Source organism: Octopus bimaculoides, chromosome 7 (assembly GCF_046866305.1).
Source record: "Octopus bimaculoides isolate indiv1 chromosome 7, ASM4686630v1, whole genome shotgun sequence".
In the NCBI taxonomy this organism is placed as follows: Eukaryota; Metazoa; Mollusca; class Cephalopoda; order Octopoda; family Octopodidae; genus Octopus; species Octopus bimaculoides.
This window is the reverse complement of record NC_142934.1, coordinates 50,608,016-50,622,422: the sequence shown is the minus strand read 5'-3', so window position 1 is coordinate 50,622,422 and position 14,407 is coordinate 50,608,016. Positions and strand designations below refer to the sequence as shown.

The 14,407-nt window shown below is 33.0% G+C and overlaps 1 long non-coding RNA gene across 1 annotated transcript in view; it reads left to right on the top strand.

The window, feature by feature from the left end:
* Positions 1-13,673, top strand: part of LOC149134693 (uncharacterized) — a 48,943-nt gene extending 35,270 nt beyond the window's left edge. The window contains exons 3-4 of the long non-coding RNA XR_016242458.1: positions 11,113-11,216; positions 13,576-13,673. This is a non-coding gene — a long non-coding RNA (uncharacterized LOC149134693). The remainder of the gene's footprint in view (positions 1-11,112; positions 11,217-13,575) is intronic.
* The last annotated feature ends 734 nt before the right edge of the window (positions 13,674-14,407 follow it).

The following is a 14,407-nucleotide window of genomic DNA, read 5'->3' as shown; positions in this document are numbered from 1 at the left end:
CTAGGATTACGACTGAATAAACAATAAAAATAATGATTTCTAACATAAGAATAAGGCCACAGATTATGGATGGAGGAGTGAGGTCTATTATATCGACCCTAATACTTGACTGGTACTTATTTTATTGACTGCAGGATCATCATTGGTGGTGAAATAAGTCTTTTTGTTCGGATATAATTGAAATTAGGAGGGAAATAAAATTAACAAATTAAAGCATGGTATTGTGCCTCACGTTTTAAGGGTCTTCGTACTCAGTACTGAGAAAGAATTGTGATAAGAGTTGCTGTATTTCTTATATTTCCACCAAAGCACATCTTGGGCAATACATACGGCAACTGAAATAATCTATATAATTTTCTTTTCTTTTTTATTGATTGGAGCCTTTGAACTCTGGTCATACTGCAAGGCTGACTTCCAGGAATTATAGTTGATTATGTCGACTCCGGTCGTTGGTTTGATTTGTCGACTCCGGTCGTTGGTTTGATTTAGTTCTTATACAAAGCAATTGACTGGATTAACAGTATTCTAAGACGCTGCAAGATTATTGTTTGGGCTAAATGTACAATATCTGATAACAGAGTATTTCAAACTCTGAGCAGGAAGCAATAAGACTTCAAAAGAATAATAAAATAATAGGACCGAATTTAGATTTGGGTTGAGATTTTATTGAAGTAAGGCTTGTTAGTCTAAGAAGCACACAAATAAACAAATTCAAGGTTTGCTCAAAGACATCCAATACTTGGAGAAATAAAACTTAAATTCTCCCAAAATATAAAATCCTATTTAGATGGAATTACATCATCAGAAGTATTTGCAAACAATTACTGAAAGCCTGAAGAAGCGCTATTCCATTTCCAAAACTAAAACTGTTACCATCAAAATATTCGGCGCGAATATTTTGCCTGTCTTTACTCGAACACTTTTTTGCATGTGCTTCTTTTTACAAAGAAGTTAAATAGTTTTTTTTTTCAAAAAGTATATTTGTGTCGAATAATCATGCTTATTTTCATAAAAAGTGATTACATACTACATTTTGACCCCCTTGCAACTTTGTGTTGTTAACACAAACAGGTATATATATATACATACGCATGCAAATATATACATATGTAGACATATGTATATATAGATATATATATACATGGAAATTGTGCATGTGTTTATATATATCCATATAATCAATAATATTAATAAACCAGTTTGTTTTTTGTACATACCTGACACGTGTGTCGCGCTTAAGAAAAAGAAACTGAGGAAAGAAATTTCGATGCCTAAATAAAACTTTGTAACTAGATGTCTTGTAATTTCAGTAAGAGATTTGAAACCACATCTTATATGTTGCATTGCTACTTCTCAACACCCGTGTCTACTGAGCCTGGAAAGCAGCAACGATCTTAATGAGAAAATTATCAAGTCATCCCATAAGTTCTGTCCGAATTTTGAATAAAGAAAATAAGTGATCAAATGTTATATTTAATTGAAATTCAATTATCAAAGTACTTTCCTTGGTTTGAACTAAACTTTATTGCCAATTCTTCAACTAGTAATGCAGGATTTTCTTCAAGTAATGCCTCAAGGAGCTTATAATCAAACTCAACTGGGCGTCCTGTTCGAACTTGATCTTCAAGGCTGAAATCTCCACTTCTGAATTTTGCAAACCATCTTCTGCAGGTTCTTTCATTCAAACATTATTTCCCATGAACTGAGTGTATGTTTCGAGTCGCTCCGTCTGCAGCGTTTCCTTTTTTCGTACTCATAAAGCATTATGTGCTTCAAATGCTCTTTGGATACTTCCATGTTAAAAAGGGTTTTAATCAAAGAAATGTTAATACTATTATTCTGTAAAATAATATTTAATTAGTTTAAATCTACACAAATACATAAAAATAATTTTTAATTCCTTTAGACATTCTAATATACTATCAAATTTCATTCAATTAAAAAAAAGATAAAATCGGACATAAATTATAGGATGATCTGATAAGATACTTAGATTTGACGCGTGTGTCAAGCAAAGGAGGGAGGGAGTGAGAGAGAAAGGGTGAGAGGGAGTGACTGATAGGTATTTGCATTCCTTTCGACGATTGAACTGAAATTGACCCCTGGCTATTAAAGGCACAACCATACACACACACACGCACACGCACACACACGCACACACTCACACACATACGCATTTGTTTTAGGTCTTCTACCCATTTGAATTCGGCCCATACACCAGATAACAGTCTTGTGTTCCAAAATTTAAATTTTGAAATTGTTTTAATTATAAAATTACACCTCAGCTAAAAAGCATCTGTTGGCTTTCGAATACATTTTCTTTCTCTTTCTACACTTTTCCAGTTTCTTTTTTCTCGTATCAAGTAATGTACGGAAGCATTAAAAAAAATTAAATTCAAAGAGCCGAACAAAATCACACATACACATGAATGTGTGTGTGTGTGTGTGTGTGTGTGTGTGTGTGTGTGTGTGTGTGTATGCGATAATAAGTGTCACGTGGTGGAAATTAACGCAACCTTCTGTTTGTGTTTTTTGATAAGTTACAATTCCTCTGTTTTGGTCAGGATTCTTCCAACTTCTTTTTTCTTGTACAAAGGAATTGGCGAAAGCATTTTAAAAGAAACTGAAGAGCCGAACAAAATCATAAATAATAATTCTATTTTTTTTCCCCTTTACTTGTTACTTTCCTAGAACATTAATTACCGTATCCTATATACTGTCTTTTCACCTTTTAAACACAAACTAATACATTCGTATATATTTTTCAGTTTAAACATTTTGAATCAGAAAACCACAAGATCACGACTACCTCCAAATCCGTCATATGTGTGTATATGTATATATATATATATATATATATATATATATATATATATATATATATATATATATATATATATATATATATATATATGTGTGTGTGTGCCACAAATATCGCCATCCGTTTAGAGAAAAATTTGTAGTTTAGAATCAGTAGTTCTTTGACTGCTATTTCTAAATTTTCAGTATGTTGGAGAAGCAACTCAATGCTAATCCCTGTATATTTATGATGATAAATGGTTTTACCGATAAAGGTCTTTTCATACTGAACTACTTGGCAAAATTGTTAATTGTTAATTCTATTATTAATTGACGATTCCCTGCCCTTATTCTTGTATATTTTATATTTGATATCTTTAAGTTAGATGGTTAAACCGTAATCCCTCCACACGGGACTTCTTTTCATACGGGACTATTTGTGACGCACATGGAATGGATTTCTTTGGGGTGAGATGCCTGAACTCACTGGCCGATGAATTCGTAAGTGCCTTTCTTATCGTTGATTTTTGGTGTCGCATGGCCAAAACTTACCGTGAATTTTTTTAGAGACACTTTCAAATTTATCAGAATATTTGGACTGAAGATTGGAATAGTGAAATTTTCATTCGCTTAACCATGAAACGATTCGTATCCAATTAACTAAGGACTTGTTTTGTTTACGCTTTTCCCTCCGGTTTTTGTTCTATGTGTGCCATAAATATCGCCATCCGTTTAGAGAAAAATTTGTAGTTTAGAATCAGTAGTTCTTTGACTGCTATTTCTAAATTTTCAGTATGTTGGAGAAGCAACTCAATGCTAATCCCTGTATATTTATGATTATATATATATATATATATATATATATATATATATATATATATATATATATATATATATATATATATATATATATATATTTATGCGTGTGCATGTTTGTGCCTGTGTTTGTTTGTCTCTACCACTATTGCTTGGCAAACGATGTCGGTGCGTTTGCGTCCCTGTAACTTAGTTGTTCAACAGAAAAGACTGATATAATGATCACTAGGCTTACAGGGATTAGGTCCAGGCGTCAATGTCTTCGACTAAAGGCTAGTGCTCCAGCATGGCCATCGTCAAATGACTGAAGCAACTAAAAGAATTGAGGAATAAGAGAAAAACTTTCCGTACCACTAAACCAAGAGGGTTCTCTGAATACGTACGATGTACTTTAAGGCTAAATAGTAATTCCGTTTACGTTTGCGTAACTGATATTTTAGTTGGATTTTATAGTTATCGGTTTTACACTTCTTTTTATATTCTGTAACTGTCGCAATATGCTTTTCTACTATAGGCACAAATCCTGAATTTTTTTGCGGCGGTGGGGTGAGGAGAAAGGGCCAGTTGATTAGATTTATCCCAGTATGCAACTGGTATTTAATTTATCGACTCCGAAAGGATGAAAGGCAAAGTCGACTTCGGCAGAATCTGAACTCAGAGCGTAAAGACATATGAAATACCACTAAGCATTTCGCCCGGCGTGCTAACGGTCCTTATTTCTTTACTGCCACAAGGGGCTAAACATACAGGGGACAAACAAAGAACGACAAAGGTATTAAGTCGATTAGATCGTCCCCAGTGCGTAACTGGTACTTAATTTACCGACCCCGAAATGATGAAAGGCAAAGTCGTCCACGGCAGAATTTGAACTCAGAACGTAACTGCAGACGAAATACCGCGAAGTATTTCGCCCGGCGTACTAACGTTTCTGCCAGCTCGCCGTCTTTAACTGTCGCACTATCGAAACATTTCTCATGGCACCAGCACACAATTTACAGATGCTTACATTTTTGATATTTTCCATGAATTTTTCACGGGTTCAGCTAGAATATATATATATATATGAGAGAGACAGAGAAAGAAAGAGAGAGAGAGAAACTTGCGCGTGTAATATGTTGAGGTTGATATCACATGACATTTTATATGAAACTCTTGCGTATCCATTGACTCAAACTTTGAGATGCAATTTGTAGAAAGATCGTATTTAAAAAAAAAATCCCACCAGTAAAGCACTGATATTTGTTTTAACAAACATAATAAATGAGTTGGTATTGACCTAGCTGATGTTGGAGTTAAATATTATTAGTTATTTAGTCTGACACTGTAACATTTCATTTCTTTTGCCAGAGCTATTATAACAAAGCATTGAACAATTATGTCTAACATCGGTGCAAATCACTATATTGTAGTACTGTGTATAGTAGTTTGATTGAAAGACATTCTATTATAAGTGTTTATTTATGCACCTACTCAGTCTTTGAATGAAATAATTCGGATGAGATTTGACCTCATTTTTAGGAAAATCGAAGCAGAATGTTGTTGACATTTCCTTTCTAACACTTCAACGACACTTGCATAACTATAATAATTATTTCTAAGTTTGGCACTTAGCCAGGATGTTCGGTTATGGAGGTCAGGCATTGACCAACTAGTTGACTGCTACTAATACACATCATAAAAACCAGAAAGACGGAAGGAGAAAAAATCAATTCGAAAGTAATTTAAACTCCGAACGGAAAGGAAAAGAACCCTTAAAAACCAATAGGTATTTTACTGGACTATATATTTATTCTGCTCTGCATTGTATTCATCCGCGTTACTAATAAGGTTTCTGTCATTGATACAATATTGTTAGTTTGGATAAAGTCGATAGATCATTTGTAGTACATGACAGGGACTTGTTATCAACAGTCGAATGATGAAAGAGAAACTTTACTCAAACTGAGAAGGGTTTGATCACAGAACATAAGGAAGAATTCCGAAATGCTGCCAATGTTTCACCATGATAAAGACTATGTTAACCATTTCTATGGGTAATATCAGAATTCCGATGTATCGCGTAGGTTCTGCAACAATAATGATAGTAAATCCAAAGTTTGTTGGGAATTACTAAGTTCGGTTACCGTGAACACTAATAGTAAAAATATCGTAGACTGCCACAAAAATAGCATACACTCTCAAAAAAGCCATCTTGCTGAAATGGCTGCTCTTCCATTTCAATGAATAGTTAACCGAATTTAGCGGAGTTTGAAATGATCAACCTCTCATTCCAAAGTTCTGCCAAAGCTCGGTAGACATTTCCACCCCACCAGAAAATGGCTGCTGCTTGTCTTCAACCAACTTTAGTTTGTTGTTGTATAACTGAGGTAGAGCAGTTGCCTTTTTATAACTGGCAGGCAATTTTGTTCAAGATAATCTGTGATGTTTGGTAATTAATTCAAATTGAGACACTAAGCTACACATTTTAGGGCTGAGTATAATCGATTAAACCGATTCCAGTACTTGACTGGTGTATGGGTTAGTAACTGTAGAAACAGGATATCGGTCTGTAATTGATTACCATGTTGCCTTTTTCGATGTTTTTCAGACACAGCACTATCCAATGTCAGCCATTCTGGTCGACATTTAACGAGGTGCGGAGTTGGGCAGCTGTTCGTGCATGAAGTTCACTATACCTTTTGATCCAGTATGCATGAACTCAATCTTGTCCCGGAGCCTTCCAGGTGGTCATTCTTCTTCTGATTTCATTCACCTCCCTAACTGAAATGACTAGTTCTGCCTGTTTTGGCCAGACTACTGTTTGTTTCAGTTCCTGCAACCATTCAGCATCCTTCTTGTGCTCCTTGTCTTTGCTCCAGGTGTCACTTCAAAACCTTTGACTTTCAATGTTATCTAGTATCAACTTTTCATCTGTACACTCTCCAATTATTTCTTTATAGAATCTCTTCTGATCTATTCTGAATAACCTATTCTGGTGGTAACCCTTCATTCTTTGGTCGTATCTTACCATCTTTGTTTCCTTTGCAAAGAGGCGCTGTTTCAGTTCCTCCACTACTACTTTCAGGCCCTTTCTTTTAATATTATAGTTCCTTTTCAGCGCCCTGTATTTTTTCGCTTTTAAGCTCCCCTTTCTCTTTTCGGTCTAACACAGAAATTTCCTTCGAGTGCATGTCTAACCCTGCCTGGATTCTTCTTTTCCACCATGGATCTTTTCATTTGTCACTCCCATTAAGTTTCTTTTTCTTGACATCAACACCCACATTTTCTGCTACTACAATACTTGCTGCCTTGTTATTATTATTATTATTATTATTATTATTATTATTATTATTATTATTATTATTATTATTATTATTATTATTATTATTTTATGTTTGACTTTTGTTTTGCATTTGTACAAGTTGGATCCAAGTATCACCCAGAGACCTCAAGAGACAACAAGTTAGAAGTTCATGTAGGTGTTATGCCTAGGGTACCATATATTTGGATTTGTACAGTTTTGTTCAAGTGAATGTTTAAGAAACCTTAAGAAAATTATGTGTTTGCTTTAAAATTTGAATTCACATAGACAGTATTTTACGTAGGATATGGGCAGTTCCCATGAGCACTATCTTTTGAACTTCAGCCATTTTGGGGTTTCCTGGTATCTGAGCTAGGTAGTAATCAGCCCGTTTCGCTGTCATTCCCAGGGCACCTATGGCAATAGGTATTGTTTTCGTCTTCAGATTACACATTTTGCTAATTTCTATTTCAAGATCTTTATATTTGCTCAGTTTTTGGTAGGTCTTGAAAGATACGTTTATATCGATTGGGACAGTCATACCAATGAGGAGGCATGATTTTTGTCTGAAGACTTTCAGTATGATGTCTGGCCTATTTGCGTCTATCTTTCTGTCAGTTTGAATGGTGAAGTTCCAGAGGAGTGCAATGTGATCATTTTCAAGTACTGGGGGTGGTTTGTGTTCCCACCAGTTTTTATCATGGGGCAAGTCCAGGTTTTTGCATATTACCCAGTGAATATATTGTGCAGCTCTATCATGCCTGTTGAGATACTCTGTATATTATTATTATTATTATTATTATTATTATTATTATTATTATTATTATTATTATTATTATTATTATTATTATTATTAGTATCATCATCATTATCATCGTCTTCATCGTCATCATCGCTACAATCATCATCATCATCATGATTATTATTATCATTATTTTTACTAGAAATCATATTAATAATAATAATAATAATAATAATAATAATAATAATAATAATAATAATAATAATAATAATTGTAACAACGCCACCACAATCATTATGATGATGATGATGATAGTGACGATGAAGCTGATGATGATCACCATCATCATCGTCATCATTATCATCACCACCACCGATACCATCATGATTGTTATTATGGCAATGTCCGATGCTTGTAACACAGTGATCAAAGACAGATAATGCAATAAAATACAATACTGTTGTAGACGAAATATTCGATGCAGACGCACACTCTGTTTCCCCTATTTCTCTCAAAAATACATAGAAACATATATATGGAGATATAAAAATTCATACAAGTATGAAATTAAAATGTGTAATATATTCAAACGCACAAAAATACACAGTTATCACCCACCACACCCACCTTTATATATATATATATATATATATATATATATATATATATATATATATAAATATATACTTATTCCATAACTATATATATATATGTATATATATATATATATATATATATATATATATATATATATATATATATATATATATATATATATATATATATATATATATATATATATATATATATATATATATATATATATATATATATATATATATATATACTTATATATATATATATATATATATATATATATATATATACAAACATATATATATGTATATATATATATATATGTGTGTGTGTGTGTGTTTGTGTGTGTGTGTGTATGCCTATTGGCGTGACTTTGTACTTGATTGTGTGTTTATAACAATATCCTTTATACTCTTACATACATACTCACAACTGAACAAATATATATATATACACAATTTATACATACTCCGAATTCTGTAATGTAATAATTATTTTTCTCTTTCTTTTTCTTCTCATTATTATTATTATTATTATTATTATTATTATTATTATTATTATTATTATTATTATTATTATTATTAACGTTTTCTTATTGCTGTTTTGTTGATGTTCTTATTATCACTGTTGGTGTTATCATCATCATCATCATCATCATCATCATCATCGTCATCATCATCAACATCATCATCATCTTCATCATCATCATCGTCGTCAGCATTATCATCCTCATCATCACCACAGTCGACAAATCAACGTTTTTGGAAATCTGTTCAATGATAGATCACGCCCTCTCTATACAAATTGACAAAATTGCTTTGAATATCTCGCCTGTTTACTCTAATGTACAATGACACGTATATTTGCTTTCGTTGTTATGCTGCCACTGCTTCTGTTAGCTTTATGTTCGAGGAAATCAAACGATACATTCAGGCACAGCGAGGCTTGAAAAAGAAAAACATCCGCGTAATGAAGCAGTGTTAGATTCTGAACAAACAAACATCCTCCAAACATGAATTCATTCAGTCTGTGAAATGTATGCGCTTCGATGCATTTTTACAAACGCATCATTTTGCAGTGTTCTAAACACACACAGACACTGAGACGGATTTGAAAGGAGGAACAGGTCTAATAAATAAATAAATAAATAAAAGTTTTAAAAGAAATATAGATTAAATCTACCTAAATGATGGATTAATCAAAGCATTCAAATATAATTCTTATTTTAGATAAGAAGTATTCCTTAAGTAAGCCCCTGTTGCAGCAAAAAACTGCAAATGAATAAATAAAACATAAAGAAAATAAAGTAAAATAAAAACGAAAATATGAGACGCTCGGTTACACCCAATCTTATCTTAGCAAAGTTGTTAGCACGCGTATTGATTGCTCGTCGCTTTTCAGTTAGTTTGTTCTGAATCTGTTCTCGTCACACTTCACTTATTTGCATTTAGTGAGGAATTAATTTTTTTTTCTGCTGCTCACTCTTGCATAGGCGTAGCTTCTTATGCGTTTTATTTATTTACTAAGGATCTGTCTTTCTGGATTTTCCTATAAAAAAAAATCGAAATAATATATTAAATACAAGAGAAATAAAGGCATAGTGTTTGTTTTTTTATTTGTATGGCATATAAAAATAAAAAGTGACTAGCACCTGTTTTCCGAACAACAGGTACAGCGAATACCATACTGAATTAGTAATCGACAGAGTGTGTCCCTGCTTTCATTCTCACTCGTATATCTGGTTTCCTTATCAAGATAAACAGATAGGTAAGAGCAAATACACAAATTAAATTCCGACACTTGTTAAATTACATTAACAGCTATTCGTGATTGTATATTTGAAATGAAATTATATGGCAGTAAACTGCGTCATGTAAATTGGAAAGATCCATGAATACATTTAATTTCAAGTCAAAAACATTTGTTGAGTATGTATGTTTGAATAGAAGGTGAAGTCGACTTTGAAATGCTTTCACACCTTTTTTTTTTATAGAAAATCTCGATATAGCCCTATTTGTGGTGTGTGTATAATAAAGGATAATGAGCACATGATAAAATATACACGATATAAAGTGTAATACACATTGTACACCAACGCAGTGTGGATACATAATAAAGTCTTCTGTTAAACGAAGTGTTCATGTACATTTTATTAGCTTTCAGAATAATCACCTGGCCCCTGCATTCTATTCATTTACATTATTCTCATATTTTAATCGATTATGTCATTTACTACATATGGGTGTATGTATGTTTGTGTGCGTGTGTACATAAATATGTATACATATATTCACAAGCCAGCTTACCTGTATAAGTTTATGCGAGAGATATGCACACAAATCATACAGCCAGGTAAACATATACTTCTAAAAAATGCGATTCAAATGTCCCATGCAGTTCTAGTCGCTAATTTAGAGAAATGAGTAAGTCTCAGAATAAAATATTGGTTTCATATTTTGCCACAAGGGCAACATTTTCGTGTGAGCGTGTCGACCTCAGCGATCAACACTTACTTATTTTACAGAATCCGAAAGAATGAAATGCAATTTGACTCCAGCAGCATTTGAACTCAGAAAGTCTGTAAGCATTTTAATGATAAATTTCTGTAAGCATTTTTACCAGTGAGGTAAGAATTCTGCCTGCTCGCCGTCCCACCAGAATGAAATATATTCTGCTCTCTGAGATTTTTTTTCAATTCATATTGGTGTTTTCGTTCGCTTCCATCTACGCGGAGGCAATAAATAAAATCATTATTGCGTTTTATTAAACCGTCTCCTTTCTTTCCACCATAATTTCTGGTTGTAAACAATACTGTTGACTTTCAGGTATGCCACACTAGGTATGTCCTTATATTCATCGCATTTCCGAATTATTTCAGTGAAATAAGAGACAAAATGACACCAGAACAGAAGCGGCTTATATTTTACGGTCAACGATGGAGAGAAAATCAAAAATGAAAACAGCAGTACTAGATCTCATGCCGTAAGTACACTGAACTAGAGAAATTCAATTATACTTCGGAAGACTTCAGAATAACCAGTACTTAGTCCGGCGTTTCATTATTGCTGCCATTTCAACGGGTTATGAAAAAAAGTTTCACATATCAGTGGATTTGAATGCAAGCATCCGGAGCTCCGTGCCAAACGATGCAAAGGTTCAACGAAAAAATGTGACGTTCATAGAAGGCAATCAAATTTTCGTTTTACACGCGCACATACACACGTACACACACACACACACACACACACACACACACACACACACACACACACACACACACACACACACACTCATACAGGTAGACATACATACACATATACACAGATGCACACACACACAGTCAGACAGACAAACACACACACACATATATATATACATATATATATACTTCAAAATATGTTAATGTGTGTGTATACGTACATGTGTTCGGTGAAAATGTATATGTTTTCCATTAAATACACAACTACCTTTATATTATTCATCAAATTTATAACCAGTTTTCACTCGGTTCTAATAGTTAATATTAAGTTGGATTTTGGAAATTTTTGAGTGGCGCATCTCATTCATCATGATGGGAAGAATTTCTTCTTTCATTTCTCTATTTCGTTGTCTGCTTAATTCTTAAGGAATGTGCTATTTACTAAATGCTTAATTAAGGATCTCTTGTTAGATTTGAATATAATTATCATCCAAGAATGAATGTTACTACATAATATCTGCCTCAGGTTGCATACATCATCACCATGCTGCATGTATGTATGTATGTATGTATGTATGTACATACATATATATATATATAAATTTACAGATATATATATATATATATATATATATATATATATATATATATATATATATATATATATATATATATATATATATTTACAGATATATATATATATATATATATATATATATATATATATATAACTTGTTAGAAAACCATGAAGACGTGTAAGGCAACTTATATGTTTGACTTAAATTTGACAGTCCAATATAGCCTTATACAGAAATGTTGACATAGGAATAAATTACAATAATAATGGATATTAGCGTCAAATCTCTATCTTAAATTTAAATTTAAAACTTTGTATATATATATATATGTATGTATATATATATATATTGTTGTATTTGTGGATGGTCATGTTGCCAGTTTAGCCAATCAAAAATCTTGCAAAACAAAAATAATAAATAAATGCACCCTTTTAAAGCCTAGCCAGCTCATGGGTCCGGTTTCCTGGTTTTTATGGCGTATGTCCATCGCAGGTTACTCATTTTTGCCAACTGAGTGGACTGGAGCAACATGAAATGAAGTGTTTTGCTCAAGAACACAACGCGTCGCCCGGTCCAGGAATCGAAACCACAACCTTACGATCATGATGCTGACACCCTAACCACTAAGCCACACGCCTACCCACATATGTATATGTAATTATATATATATATATATATATAAATACATATATTAATACACACACACACACACACACATATATATATATATATATACATAAATATACATATATATATATAAACAATGCATATATATATTTTATGTATATATACACTGCCTTCAAAGTCTTATGTTGTTCATTGCTCAAAATAAAGAATAGAAGGACAGCTGCCAACTGATGAAGCCTCGTTTTTTATGTTACTTGTCTTGTTTTCCATTTGCATTTCTCTCGTTCTTAGCGTTATTTTCGTATTACATGTTGTTTACGTTTTGTGACGTCCTGTATCCATATATGCATACCTATATACATACATGTCCGAAACAAGTAAAACAATAAAAAGCTATGCCCGTTTAATCCAGACCAACGTCGGGTATCTCTCCAAATATGTACACACACACACACACACACACACACACACACACACACACACACACACACACACACACACACACACACACACACACACACACAATATCAGAGAATCCTAACGATATACTTATGAGCAGTATGAAGAAGTGTCTTAATATATTTTTAGAACGTAGAGTATATAGTTTTATATGAATATGGATTCTATAATAACAAATACATTTAACGATTGCTTAAGTTATTTCAAAGTTCAATTTTATATTACATAATATTATACTATGGTCATGAGATCAGGTTATGGAAAAAGAAAAATTATGGTATACAAAGATACATTTTTTTCGGAAACATCTGCAGCATCTATTTGTAATTGTTACACAATAGATATTTATAAAAGGAAGTTACATTAGGTTGGAAAGAAAGTTCTCTGACATTTTTCATATCGGGGTGCATTTCCAACACTTACGGTAAGATAAGCATTGATATTTATCTAGTAATATTATGTTCTTCTTTCTTTGCAGATTACTTTATACCATAGCGCTGAAATTCACATTGATTTTACACTTTTAAACTGAGTTTATGTTCGGCACATATCAGACACCACATGCTGTATGTAAAGGTAAATGTAAATTTGCTTTCTCAAGTCATGCTGACGTATAAGGGCTGGTTTCCAGGTTTCCATGTCAAATGAATATCTCACCCGGAAGGGATGCCGTTCCGTCACAGGTTTATTCAGTTTTGCCAGCTCAGTGAACTGGAGCAATGTAAAATGAAGTGTTTTGCTAAAAAACACATCGTGTAGCCTGTTCTAGGTATCGAAACTACAATCTTACGATCATGAATCCAACACCGTAAACATTATGTCACCTCACTTCACATAGGGGTTTTTCAGTAATGAATACAGCAAAATTATATTTGCTTTGTCTTTGGAGCTAAAACTTTTTTGTGTCCGGTCAGGCTAAGTATAGTGTGGAAAAGTGTCTACTTTTTTATCATACCTAACGAAACTGACAATGTTTCGCAACGAATGAAATAAGGAAATCTATTCTCCAGGTGGAACCATAGCCGAAAAATGTGACATACCTTGTTTCATAGGCTATGAAGAATGAATAATATGAACGATACGAAAATGTACTGTCGTGTGTTGGAAGCGTACCAAACAATTTGCAGAAAAAGTGCTCATGATTGGTCAGTTGTGAAGGCATGAATATCATTGATCAATCGTGAAGACATGTGGCTTTCGTACGATAATGCAAGGCGACATTGAGTGTACCATTCAGGACAAGTTTATAGAAGTTTTGCCTCATGTTACTTACGCTCCTATCGTTGCTATATCCGACTATCATCTTTTAG